The 14,108-nt window shown below is 37.5% G+C and overlaps 1 protein-coding gene across 3 annotated transcripts in view; it reads left to right on the forward strand.

Moving 5' to 3' along the window:
• Positions 1-4,553: 4,553 nt before the first annotated feature.
• LOC307129944 (uncharacterized protein) overlaps positions 4,554-14,108 on the forward strand; it is a 43,356-nt gene continuing 33,801 nt past the window's right edge. The window contains exon 1 of one of the 3 annotated variants that reach the window (XM_079822749.1): positions 4,554-4,799. The gene's annotated coding sequence lies outside the window, so the exon portion shown is untranslated. The remainder of the gene's footprint in view (positions 4,800-14,108) is intronic. The other 2 variants (XR_013816966.1, XM_079822750.1) reach the window with 2 other exon arrangements.

The following is a 14,108-nucleotide window of genomic DNA, read 5'->3' on the forward strand; positions in this document are numbered from 1 at the left end:
TGATTTGTGAAAGGTTTCACAGTGCAGTTTGGGTCAGTAAACTGTAGGAACCTTTTTCCTCATCGAAGCAGAGACCAGGAGATGTTGGGATATCTTTCAAGCAGAAGTTACTCCTTATTGAGACAATATGCGTCGCTGTAGTCATCCAAGTCTAACTAAAGCAGTAATACTTTGTAGTTTATACATTTAATCTAAACAATGCTTGCAAATGCAGTGCAGGAATCAGCCCGTTCCCGGCATTTCCCCAGCCCTGATCTAATCAGCATAACCGTGTCATTCAAATGCATAGGTGCTAATCTAATCGGTCTGACAGTATCGCCCATACCTTCACATTATCATAGAGACAAAGGCACAGCTGTGCCTTGAGCTTGTCATGCAAATGGTCAGGAAGTGCAAAAGACAAAAAGTCTCAGACACCAGGGCTGCTTAAATTGATAATCTTAGAAGGTCATCAATCTTTACCTCAAAATGTAAAACGCAATGTACATAACGTTTTCAGTTCATATACTATTACATAGGAACCTAGATATAACAATTTATACATTTGTAATCCCACAAATATCTGCAAAGATAGAGAAGAGATGTCAAAGGAAGAACTTAGTGAAGTAAAATCATCTTTAGGAAGACAACTAAATGTATATTGGTTTTATGTGAATATGAAATATGAACTTGCATATTTCAGATGTTCGTTTATGTAGTAGTAATAATACACAGCCTTACCCTGTACATCAAATATGTTCACATCATTTCAGAGTAATAAACATAGTTCAGTTTATATGTAATAACTTGTTTTTGATTTTTCCAGGTCTGGTCCTGTGGGCGTCAGTATCTCACAGTGATCACAGTTAACACCTGCAGTGAAGCCCCTCCCACAACAATTCACCAATAAATACTGGGAATATTCACATCATCCTACAAGAGAAGGACAAACTCCAGGTGTAGCAGCTGAAATCTGTGTGACTGTTAAAGATGGAGTTTATTAAAGAGGAGATTGAAGACATGAGTTATCCAGATCCATCCAGAATAAAACATGAAGAGACTGAGGAACAAACAGGTTGGTGTCCATTCTTCATTGTTCACTGATGAGAAGCATTTAGGTATCAAAGCTTCCGTTTATATAGATCTAGTGGCTGTGAAATAATGAGCACTATAATTTTATAAAGAGAAAATATAACTTTAAAATCGTAAATTTGTTACAATCTGACATACATTGGATTGTATGAACAAGGGAATTACAAAACTAACCATTAGCACATTAAAGATCTGATACTTGATACTCATAAACATCCCTGATCTCTGTTGTTTTCTGTTATTAAATCAGTGTTCAGTTGAATTTATCCTCCTTGAACTGATTCTAATGTTATTTTAGACCAGATGGAAGTGAAAGAACAAAGACACAAACTATGTAAAGTTGAGGAAGAACATTGTGACATCAAGGAAAACTGTAAACGGCAACAGAAAACACATAAAGTGAAAGATCATGTGTGCTTTGACTGTGGGAAGAGCTTTACTATAGTTGGCCATCTGAAACGGCACCAAAGAATTCATACTGGAGAAAAACCTTACAAGTGCTCATATTGTGACAAGAGATTCACTGGGTCTGTAAACCTGAAATCACATGAGCGCGTTCACACTGGAGAAAACCCATTTAACTGTGATCTGTGTGGTAAAGAGTTTATTTCATCTTCAAATCTTAAACAACACCTGAAAGTTCATACAAACGAGAGGCCTTATGCGTGTTCATATTGTGGAGAGACTTATTCACGGCTGGGACATTGTAAACGGCACGAGAAAATACACACAGGTGAGAAAGATCATGTGTGTTTGGAGTGTGGGAAGAGCTTTACAACATCTGTCCATCTGAAACGGCACCAAATAATTCATACTGGAGAAAAACCTTACAAGTGCTCATATTGTGACAAGAGTTTCACTCAGGCTGGAAACCTGAAATCACATGAACAAGTTCATACTGGAGAGAAGCCGTACTACTGTACTCAGTGTGAGATAGGTTTTAGATATTCAAGAAGCTTTCTGACTCACATGAAGAAATATCATAAGTGGCCACAGTGAGCAACATTTAATTTTACTTGTCAAGTAAATGACGTGAGATGAACAAAACATGGAGTTGCTCCCGAAAGCACATTATCATCTAGTTTAACTTTGTGAATTTGGTGAAATGCTTAGAAAAGAGTGACGTTTGAAGCTTCAGAAAATAATTCTTACGGTGTCAATAATGATTTGTATTTTTTCTGCTGGGTAATAATTGCATGTAATTTCCTTATTTACTAATGTTTACTATATTGTGTTCTGATTGTAAAGAGCCAGTGGCTGTAGTTAGAAAATAATAGAAGCTGTAAAATGAGTTGATTTTCCTGATTAACAGATGATTTAAACGGATAGTTCCACCAAAAAAGAAAATGTGATGTTTATCTGCATACCCCCAGGGCATCCAAGATGTAGGTGTATTTGTTTCTTCAGTAGAAAACAAATGAAGATGTTTACCTCCAACCGTTGCTGTGTGCCAGTCATATAACTGATGTCAATAGTAACGGATTCTAAGAGAGTAAAAAAACACGCACCGAGAACTTTAAATTAAACCCTGCGATTTAAATTAAAAATGACGACTCATTGATGACAATCGGTTTGTGTGCGAAATCAAACAGTATTTATATAATTTTTTTTTTAACCTCAAATACAACACTATGTCCACCAGTACGCGCCATCACTTCCGGCAAATGTACACGATACGGCGTCTCTCAACGGCGGGCGGAAGTGATCTGTTGTGCGTATCTCTACACCATGTCATGTAATTTGACCTCACTTACAGGCAGTGATAGTGCTGGGATGGCTAATGTACATAGTGTTGTTTTTGAGGTAAAAAATTATATAAATACTGTTCGATTTTGTGCACAAACTGATTGTTTCATGTCTTAAGACATCAATGTGTCGTCACGAGCCACAGGGTTTAATTTGAAGTTCTCTGCATGTTTTTTTTTTTTACTCTCTTAGAATCTGTTACTATTGACATCAGTTATACGACTGGCACACAGCAACGGTTGGAGGTACAAATCTTAATTTGTGTTCTACTGAAGGACACCTACATCTTGGATGGCCTTGGGGTTAGCAGATAAACATAACATTTTCAATTTTGGGTGAACTATTCCTTTAAAATGCCATTAAAACTGCCGCAGGAAGTTGCAAGTGTGTACAAATAAAGGATTTACAAGACAAACATGACAACAATCACTGGTGTGTAATTTGTTGAAAGTTCAGTGACAAAACATTCACCAGATTATCTTGTTTGATTATATTATTTAACTTCCGCTTTAATACATATTATAAATCACTGATTCATGGCTGACATATTTGTTCAAGGACTGTTTAAATTAGTTTAAATGCATGATGATCACTGGCAGTTTGGTTTAGTTTACATACATTGTTAAATACCAAATGTAAGAGCTGTGAAAAATAAGCAAATAATCTTGGGATATATTATGTAATGATCAGTTGTCATTCACATTTTGACTATTAACAATTGTTAGGGGATAACAGTTTAGGGTCCAAGGCCAGTTGTGAAGAATGAAGATCAAGAGTCAGGAGTGCAATTAATTAAAAAAAAAAACCTGAAGAATAGTTTGCAGTTTCATCAGCAGAAGCCAGCTTCAAATGTACATATAATTAGACTTATTCTCAACTATTATACTCTTTTCAAGGTCTAACTACGCCATTGATGCAGGTTGAATGATTCTGATTGACTAAGAGAAAATGAACAGTCATAGTAAATTTCCACACATTGTCATTTAATCAGATTCACGTGTAGATCACTTGTTGGCGCTTTCACCCCGGAATTAGGCACGTGGTGACCTTCCAGATTCTGGAGCAGACGCCAGCTTGTCCAGAACAACATGCCCGACCTGTTGTACACCTCCAATACTGATCTGCAATACAGACCACTAGCGCACATACACATGCACAGGCTTCTCCAAGGTTGGAGTTTGCTGAGCTCCAGCTCTGACCAGAAAGTTTCCTAAAACATAATTACATCTGATAACGTGCTTTCTCTCAGTAGGAGGTACAGACACTATTCACCATGATTCTTTAGTGTTTCAGTAAAAGGAAATAATATTAAATGAAAGACAAATTCATATTTCATCTCTGGAATAGTTTAGATTCTCTGGCCGAGCCCGCAAGCCTGAACTTGACCTGACCTGTCCTATGTAGGCTACGTAAATAAAGTGGGCAAAATATTGTAGCATATCATCAGTTAGTTATTAATAGTCTGAAGCACTTCTTACCACAAGAGAGATGTGGCATATCTGAGTGATTCGATGCAATTTCAGTTAAAATATGAATTGGATAAAAATGCATTGCTAAATGCATTTTATAAATGTAATTTTACACTGTTGATGAATACAGTAATGACAGGACGATTAGCTAAGTTTAGGGTTCATATAAACAGAGCTTTCAGAATCGTAATTAAGATCGGATTCATTACAAAAGTGCATGTACACATCCAGTAGGTGGCAGTAATACACTAAAGAGATTTCTAGTTTGCCATGTAAATTCAAAAGAACAAGAGGATGCGCAGAAGAGAGAGAGAAAGAGACGCGAGCGTTGAAAGTTTGAAGACCAGCTCAAGTTAATATTAATCGACGAATTGGTTTAACGACCGTGTGAGAGTTTGAGTGAAGGACAGCTGTGGAGTATTTTCTCTGGATGCTGGATATCTTCAGTCTGTGAGTTGTTCCACTCGTGAGAGATGTTCCTGATTCACTGAGAGATTCAGCGGGAGAAATGAGGTATTTTCAGGATTTGTGTTAATATTTACTAAACATGAAGCCTTCTAAGTGTCTAATGTAAGAATTGATGTTAACGTTGATTAACAATATTAATTAATAATGTGCCATAATGTAGAGCGAATGCTCTAATCTGGATAACTGAGTTTAGTCTTTAACTTGATCAGTGTGTTTAATAACTGATTGCATAGTCAGATTCCATTAAATAAGTAATTGTAATTAGATTATATTCCATTTTAAAATGCTCATAATCAGTCTACAGTTACTTTTTTTATTGAATTAATGTTATTCTCACAATGGCAGTAAATTATTCATAATTCATTTATTGTCTGTACTACTTTTTTTCTTTTTATATATTTTATTTTCCTTTTTAAAAAATCCTTCTGCTTAAATTCAGAAAGTTTTCCAGATTTGTAGACTTGACTAGCCGTGAGCTTTTCACTGAAAACTGAGACGATACAGTATTTGATCACTGCATTTACAGACAGGGTTGGGAGGGTTACTTTTAAAAGGTATTCCATTAGAGTTACAAATTACTTAATAAAAAGTATTCAATAACGTAATCAAAGTACTACAGTATGAAAGTAATGTAATCTGATTACTTTTGGATTCCTTTAAGGTCACAAAGTAAATAAAGTCAAGCAAAAAGCAATATCAAAGTACTTTGATATGAATTTAAAATAAAAACGATTGAAAGTAAGCAGTCGCGTCTTGTTTCACCAACTAGATATTACACTGCCCGTATACATATGAACGGCTATACAGACATCTAGTGGCTACAGTATGGCATTACAAATGGTTTTATTATTTTATGTTAATTAACATTAAACCATTAAACCATTGCAATCCTGAAAGTATTCCCATTTTTTTATTAAGTTTATGTACTGTATTCTGATTACTTTGTCTTTTGACCATGTTTACAGAATACCACAGTAAAGGTCTTCATGTTTAACCATGTCCATTTATAATAAGCATGCAGACCACTGGAATACAAAATAATTTGTTTTAAATTGTGGAAGTTTTCACAAATCAGAAAAGTGAAGTTGAGTGAGCCTGATTCGAGAAAACGTTCATAATCACATTTTATTGCATTTCAATGTTTCTCATTGCTCTGTCCCCTTTTTTGTGTAATCCATAGTTTTCAGTCATGTGACTGTCGCGGAGCCTTGGAGGGCAAAACCGCTATAGAACTCCATAGAACTACAGCACAAGCCTGTCAAATTTCCATCTTAAACAAACATTTGTGAACAAGATGCATGTTTTGGGCACTTTTCAACATTTCAATCACTGAAAACAGCGGGACGTTTTTAAAACGCTTAACGTGAAAAACACTATAGGGTGAGCTGCACCAATAAGGATTAAATTAAGCAAAGTTTAAAGGATTTGTTGATATGGGTTTTATTTTAAATCGAGTTGTTGCACCACTTCATTTTAAACACAGATTAATTACAAAGTAAAACGTTATAGAGCTGATCAAGCAGCAGACGGAGGTGAACTGAAGACAGGCTAAAGAATCCTTAGTGCAACCCACCCTTAAGCCGGGCGTACACGGTGCGATTTTTGCTGTCGTACGAGCTCGCAGGCGATTTTTTTTTCAATCGCGTGGAAATCGTCTATGGTCGCGGCTCGCAGCGTGTGAGAGGAATTACGAGACGAGCTGACCTCATTAAGAGCACCTCCCGACCTCACTCATTGACCTGTGTGCGGTTCAATGAGCCGATGTGTCGATCGATCTGAAGTTGACCAATCAGGAGCTGGAAAAACCACAGAATAAGAAGCGACGATGGCAGCGCCACAGCGAATTTGGACACTTGAAAAAGAGGATGAGCTCGCTGAACTCTGGCAGGAACAGCGAGCACTGTATGACATCTCAAGCAGTGTGTATCATGATTTAATTTTAGTTTTAGTCTAGTCTTTGTGTCAAGCTGTCATTTTAGTTTTTATTAGTTTTAGTCATAGTCATACTATTTTAGTCTAGTCAAGTTTTAGTCGACTAAAAGTCTGAGCATTTTAGTCTTATTTTAGTCAGAATTATCTATGGCTATTTTCGTCTAGTTTTAGTCGACGATAACTGATGACATTTTAGTCAAGTTTTAGTCAATGAAAATTGTATTTTAGTCTCTTTTTAGTAATGCAATTCTATTTAACCCAGTCAATATAGTATAAGTACATCTTATAGACAAAACCAAAATCTTATTTTAGCCAAACCCATTTCAAACCATGTTATCTTATTATATTATTGTTACCTTATAGACTCAAGAATACATCCATTCCAGACACGGAAGACGCTCTGATTTGAAGTTACAACATATTTATTTTACCAACTAAACATGTTAGAAGTACACACACATACATTTGAATAAAATAAATAAAAACATTGAGATGTCTCTTAAGGTTCGTGGTGTTTTTTCCTGTGATTTTTGTGGCCACATTTCTCCCCATCTTTTTCCACAACACCCGTTTTATTTTCCACTTCAATGTAATAAAAGTTTTTCCAAATGTCTTAATAAGAATAAATGCATATTTAATTTAATTTAATAATAGGAAAAGAATATCCAAATTATTATTTCATTCTTTAAATCTGTTTAAAATTAGACCCACATTATAGTTAAAATGTTTTTCTGTCTTGTATTTTATCTCAAAATAAAGGATGTAATTTTATTCCACATGGAAATGAGCGGAAATAAGTGAATACAGCCTCTTATTCGCTTATGAGGTATTCATAATGCTGCGGTTATTTTAACATATATAATTGCTGCCGTTATAACGGCCCATTTCAAATGTTTACGTGCTTTTCTTTCTTTTTTTGAGCGGTGATGAAATATCTTGCTCTTGTAAATACTTGTCAGCATTTCAGTAATACAAGTCTATATCTTTCAAATGCATCCAAATAACAGCGAAGCACAGCCGCACGGTGCTCTGCAGTGGCCAAAAAGGATATAAACCGTGAATTCTGAAGTGATATATTATTGAAAACTCAGAGATGTGGATTCAGACGGCACCACACGACCTTGTGTTTGTCAAACAGTAATTTAGGTCATTCGGCCGGAGATTTTTACACGGGTGGTGGGAGAAAAACACTGATATTCTGGATTAAGACGACAATAAAATCACTGACTAGCCCCTGTAAATGATAAAGACACCTTACAACCGCTGGACAAATAATTACCGTCCGAATAGTGCTTACGAACCCCGATTGCCCGCCCATCGGTCTCGTTCACTGACCGGAGCTAAATCTTCTAAAATGCCGCGCGAGTGGGGCTTGAAGAGAGTGATGTCGGCTGCGTCTGCGCAGTGCGCCCTGATGCAGCCCCTGAATGAGACGCACAAAAATACTGCAAAATAATAATAAAAACGCGACTTTTTGTCTCGTCTCATTTTCGTCAACGAAAATGAAGAGACATTTTAGCATAGTTTTTATTTTGTGAACCACATTTAGTCTCGTTTTTATTCGTCATCGTCACATGACCAGCATTTACGTTGCGTCTCGTCTCGTTTTCGTCACGTTATAAAGGTTCGTTGACGACGATATTTAGTCATACTTTTCGTTGACGAAAACAACACTATAGGGTCGTCCGTGATGACATTTTACAGCAGTTCGCCAAAGAGCTACAGTTATCAGGTGAGATGCAGTATGTATAGGTCTTGCTAGCTATAGTGTGTACTAGGCTTTTTAATGCTCGCTGTACACTCGTTATTGCGGTGCAATGTGGGATTGAATGAGTGCACTCAATAACGTCCACTATGGTTTCGGACACCACTACGAATTTTTGAGGGCTGTCCCCTACTTATATTATATTATAATATACATCATTAATATATAATTTCTATAGGCCTATGCAATTATTTGTAAAAAAAAAAAAAAAAAAAAAAAAAGTAAAATTATGTAGATCACTTTTACTATTTAAATAAGCTTCTTATACTATTTATGTAAACTGCTTTTATTTATATTTCATTGCAACTTTAAACAGGTCTAAGGAGTTTGTTGTTTTCATGTAGCCTTGGCAACTAGCCGACCTGAAAAATATGCACATGAAATGAAACTTGTTTAACTCAAACATAACATGTCAGTAACAAACTGTACAGCGTGCAAGATTGTCATTATGTTTATACTTTATACTTTCGTTTTTTGGGGCACTCTCCCTCTGCCATGGCGCTCCAGTTTCTAGATACACTGAACTGATTAATTCGGTTCGGGAGAAGAGATAAAAGCCCGCCCACACTGACAATTGATTGGTTGACTTACCGAAACAAGCCAATCAGGATGCTCTCCGTCTTGCATGCGCTTCATTAGGTGCACACCAGCACACACACGCAAGGTCTCTCGCGCTCTCTCTCTCTCTCTGCCGTGCGCGCGTGCTAGGGATGAAACGATTACCGGTGTCACGATAAACCACGATAAAATGTAGTGACGGTTAGTAATATCGTTAAAAATTGTATTATCATTAAAACCGCGTGTGATTATCACGGTTGTGAAAACTCGCGGTAAGTCTTGTCCAGTCAGCGTCAGTCTGGCGCAGACGCAGCGCTGTTTTCTGAATGAGAAGAAATGTCAGAAGGCAGTGACAGCACTCTGGAGATTGTTCAGCCCTCTAAAAGGACCAAATCTGAGGTGTTGTCAAATTTTGGCTTTTACAAAAGTCCTGAGGGAAACTTAATCTAAGATGGTCACCTTGTCTGCAGAACATGCCAGAAGAAAGTCACTGTAATGGGGAAAACACTTCAAAACTACGAACGCAAGGCAAGTGGACTTTGACCTCAATACCAAAACTACGTCTGGCAAATTATAACGTGAAGCGAACGAACAAATTCAATCAAGACTAGGGTGACATTTAAGGGATAATAATCAGGGCTTGACATTAACAACCACCATTTGCTGGTGTAACGTTATTTCGGCTGCACACTAGTTACTCTGGCTGTTGAACTTATAATAGTCTTCTCAAAAGCCATCTGTTATAATCGCGTTGCGCATTATAAACACGTGTTTCTATTGAGTTTATGAATGCAATGTCTCATAATCAGAGGCGTTCAGATTAGCGGAGTTATGTTCAGAGCGCGCGCCGCTGTCACTCGCTGAAATCTAACATTACACTCAAAGCAGAGATAAACGTGCGCTGTACGCAGGAGATTCACTCATCATACAGTGATTGACTGTTTTTGTTCTATTTCAGCAGCGAAAATGGTTTAAAAAAACACAGCAGAACCACAGCGCATCTGATATGACTGGCATAACGCAGGCGAATTTAGGGACCGTCTCTAAAGTTACATACAACATTGGTAACATTATACACGTTTCAAACTTCACTAGCATTTGAAGAGAATGAGTCATAAAACTGACTGTAAAGTGTTCATCTAGGTGTCAGGTATGATGCACACATTTTGATATTTAATCAAATAAACTGTCAAATCATATGGAAATATGGATATGCATTATTTCACTTGGATACTGTTTGGGCTCTAACACAAAATATGCTTGATTTAAATGCATCATAGCTGAACACTGATGGGAATATTTCTTGAGAATATATTTACAGAGATAATATTAGAGATTATATTTACGACAAATTATTATTATTTATGCGTTATGCGTTGCTATTGACGACGGCCATTAAGGAAATAAATCCCACAGAATCTATCTTAAAAAAGTGCATAGAGTTGCTTTAGTTATTTGTTGTTTGTTGAATTTCAAATATAAAACTTGTTGAAATGTTTTACGTGTGTGCATCTGTTCTTTTTGAACACTTTCATCTCGTTTGAACAAAACCGTGATAATATTGATAACCGTGATAATTTGGGTCACTATAATTGTGATGTTAAATTTCCATACCGTTTCATTCCTAGCGCGTGCACAGTTTGCGGTTCATTTTTACCTCTTACCGCTACAAATCTGACTCCGTTTAGGTCTGCTCTGCCGTCTTGTTACACGTCAGTAACAGTGAAACATGGCCAATGAGGGAGAGGAGAGAAGTGGAGATTTATGATTGATTGGTTAGTGTTTTGTTAATGTGTGAGTGTGACAAGCTCTGGTGTGACCAATAACGCGTGAACGCAGCATGATCTGAGGGAAATACACGGAAGTGAATCGCCAACATTAAGAAATGAGATCGCATTTATGTTTTTTCGATTAATCGTGCAGCCCTACTGTCCCCTCAAATAGTGGCCGGGACGATCTCGGATTCAGCCTGTCTCTCCGTCTCTCACACACGCACTTTCCAGTGCTGAAAATGAACCTGCATTTGGAGCAAACAGTAAATACTTAGTGCGATTGCTTCTGAAAATCGACAGGTAGTAAAATCTAGGGCTGTAATCTCCCAGTCGATTAGTCGATTATTGGTCGATACGTTCTGGCTCGACCAAAATTTTGATTGGTCGATTTTTTGCAGCGTTCATTTAATTAGTTTTTGCCGCGTTCATTTAATCAGTTTTGCCGCGCCGCGTTCATTTGATCAGGTGGAAAGCACTAATTGCTAATGGGGGTGTTTTCATAGCACCCCTGTTTCACAGGTATCAGTCTGCCTTCAGAACACCCCCATTGTTTTCACTTCTTTTGGATTAGCCCAACCAACTGGCGAAGAGAAGTCTCTCGCCGGTCCTTTTTTTTCATTCCCCGCTGGTTCAAACGCACGACCATAGCGGTAAACTTGAGGAACGCCCATCAACATACACATGAGGGGAAGCGTCACAACACCACGCTTCAGTCGTGCCGCAAAAGTGGATCTGTACTGTCCGTTTTGCCGCGTTCATTTCATCAGTTTTGCCGCGTTCATTTCATCAGTTTTGCCAAGTTCATTTCATCAGTTTTGCCGCGCCGCGTTCATTTCATCAGGTGGAAAGCACTAATTGCTAATGGGGGTGTTTTCAGAGCACCCCTGTTTCACAGGTAACAGTCTGTCTTCAAAACACCCCCATTGTTTTCACTTTTGGATTAGCCCAACCCACTGGAGAAGAGAGACAGATTGAAGAAGGCTAGTTTTCTGTAACTTATATTATTTATTTAATTGTGAGAGCGTTTTTTCTGCTCTTGATCTGGGTTGTTTAATAAATATTAATGTTTTATTAAAGTGGACGTGCCTTTTGTGTTTAAGAGTAAAAGCTTTAAGTTAATAGTCTATTCGTGTCTCAGCCGCGAAGCTGAGCTCAGCTGATCGTATGTTCGAGCTGCACAGAGCGGCTGAAATTATACTGTCTGTCAGTTATTATAATACATATGACAAAAACAATTGTCTAAATTATGTTGCATATTCCTCAAAAGTTCTTGTGATGATATTTAGTTGACAATAGTACTATATTTTGGGAAATCATAGGCTATGATATTGCGCAGGTGCACGTGATGCAGCGCTGTCAGAGCCGACAGACTCGTGTGTCAAGACTCATTTCAGTGCAAAATAATCAGCTCAAAAACTATTTAATATACTGCAAATAGCCTAATAGTTTTTTATGTTTATTTATAATTAATTTATGCAGACAACAAGGCTACCAAGTACTTCGCACAGTGCGCAGCTAATTAATTTAACTTTTTTTTTCCTAACGTCATTTTTAGTCGATTTTTAGTCGAAAATTTCAGGACTTCAGTCGACCAAGATTTTCTTTGGTTGATTACAGCCCTAAAATCGTGTCGTATATCACTGCGTCCGTACGATTTTCAGATGAACTCGCCCGTGACGTGTGTGTGGACATACGATCTTCCGACCGTCAGAATTTGCACCGTGTACGCCCGCCTTTAAAGTGACGTTATGTACTAAAACAGTGATATTAAAAGATCAAATTCAGTACACACCTTTTTGATGATGCATACTATATACAGGCGAGTAGATGAGGCAAGAATATGAACGCAACGTGTTTTCTATATATTGGGTTTCGATGGGGAAAACACCTAACGAGAAACCTTGTGTTGCACTAATATTCTGTGTTCGTCTGCTTTCCTGTTCAAAGTATGCAACATCAATAAGGTTTATATTGAATTTGGTATTTTAATATCACTGTCTTACCGCATTAATACCGACTACAAACCTGGTAAAAATTACTAGCGGGCAATGGAGGAGAGCCTCGTTTTTCCCTCCAGGTGGGCATTCCTATAAGTGTGTGACGACACGTGAAAACTATGAATAATGTCATACAGTGATGTTTCAATGAATAGTGGTCCAAGCCATTAATGGCTATAAATTAACTTAAAAGAAAGTAGACTATTGTGATTTGTGAAATATTTTGGTCAGTTAACCTTTCCCTGATAGTTTAACTTCACTATTTTGATTTGTGAAAGGTTTCAGAGTGTAGTTTGGGTCAGTTAACCCTTCCTTGAGCACTTAACTTCACTATTCTGATTTGTGAAAGGTTTCAGAGTGTAGTTTGGGTAAGTTAACCCTTCCCTGAGAGCTTGACTTTACTATTCTGATTTGTGAAAGTTTTCAGAGTGCAGTTTGGGTCAGTTAACCCTTCCTTGAGCGCTTAACTTCACTATTCTGATTTGTGAAAGGTTTCAGATTGCAGTTTGGGTCAGTTAACCCGTCCCTGAGTGCTTAATAGGGATGGGCGGTATACCGGTACTGGGAAAATACCGGTACATATTTAATTTCAAACGGTACGATAGCATGATTTTGCTGATTTCGGTATATGCTGCTGTTCCGAAGTTCACCGCTAGGTGGCAGTGCACTACCCAAACTTGCGCGAAACCGGCAAATATGGCAACATAGAGGAACAAAATTAATACAGCAAATTAATCTCACATAAGATGCCCAAAATGAATTTTTAAACCTCAAACTTGCGAGAGTGAGTAAAATTCTGCACAATACCCACGCCAAAATTCAGACCCTGTGTGGTATAGATTTAACATCGGTATTTCGTTATTAGATTGTGGTACCGTACCGAAGCCAAAATTGTGGTATCGAGCCATCCCTAGTGCTTAACATCACTATTCTGATTTGTGAAAGGTTTCACAGTGTATAATGACGTTAAAAGGTTAGTTAACCCATAAATAAAAATTAGCCCATGATTTACTCACCCTTAAGTCATCCTAGGTGTCTATGACATTCTTTTTTCAGAACAAATAAAATCGAAGTTATATTAAAAAATGTCCTGAGCGAGGAAAATACTAAAACTTTTATCTTAGTGAGGTCACGCTCATCAAACATGTGTGATTGGCTACAATGATCAGTGCTTCAAAAACATGTTGTAAATATACATCAATGACGCTTTTCACAAAGCGCTTGCACAGATGCACACAGGAGCGTTTGTGTTAATGATTGTAGCCATGTGTGTGAGCACAGTCAATGGCCAGTCAGAGGTGTTTACGATTCCAGCTCAACAGCGCTCAAA

Source organism: Gobio gobio (genome assembly GCF_949357685.1).
Source record: "Gobio gobio genome assembly, chromosome: 8".
Classification (NCBI taxonomy): Eukaryota; Metazoa; Chordata; class Actinopteri; order Cypriniformes; family Gobionidae; genus Gobio; species Gobio gobio.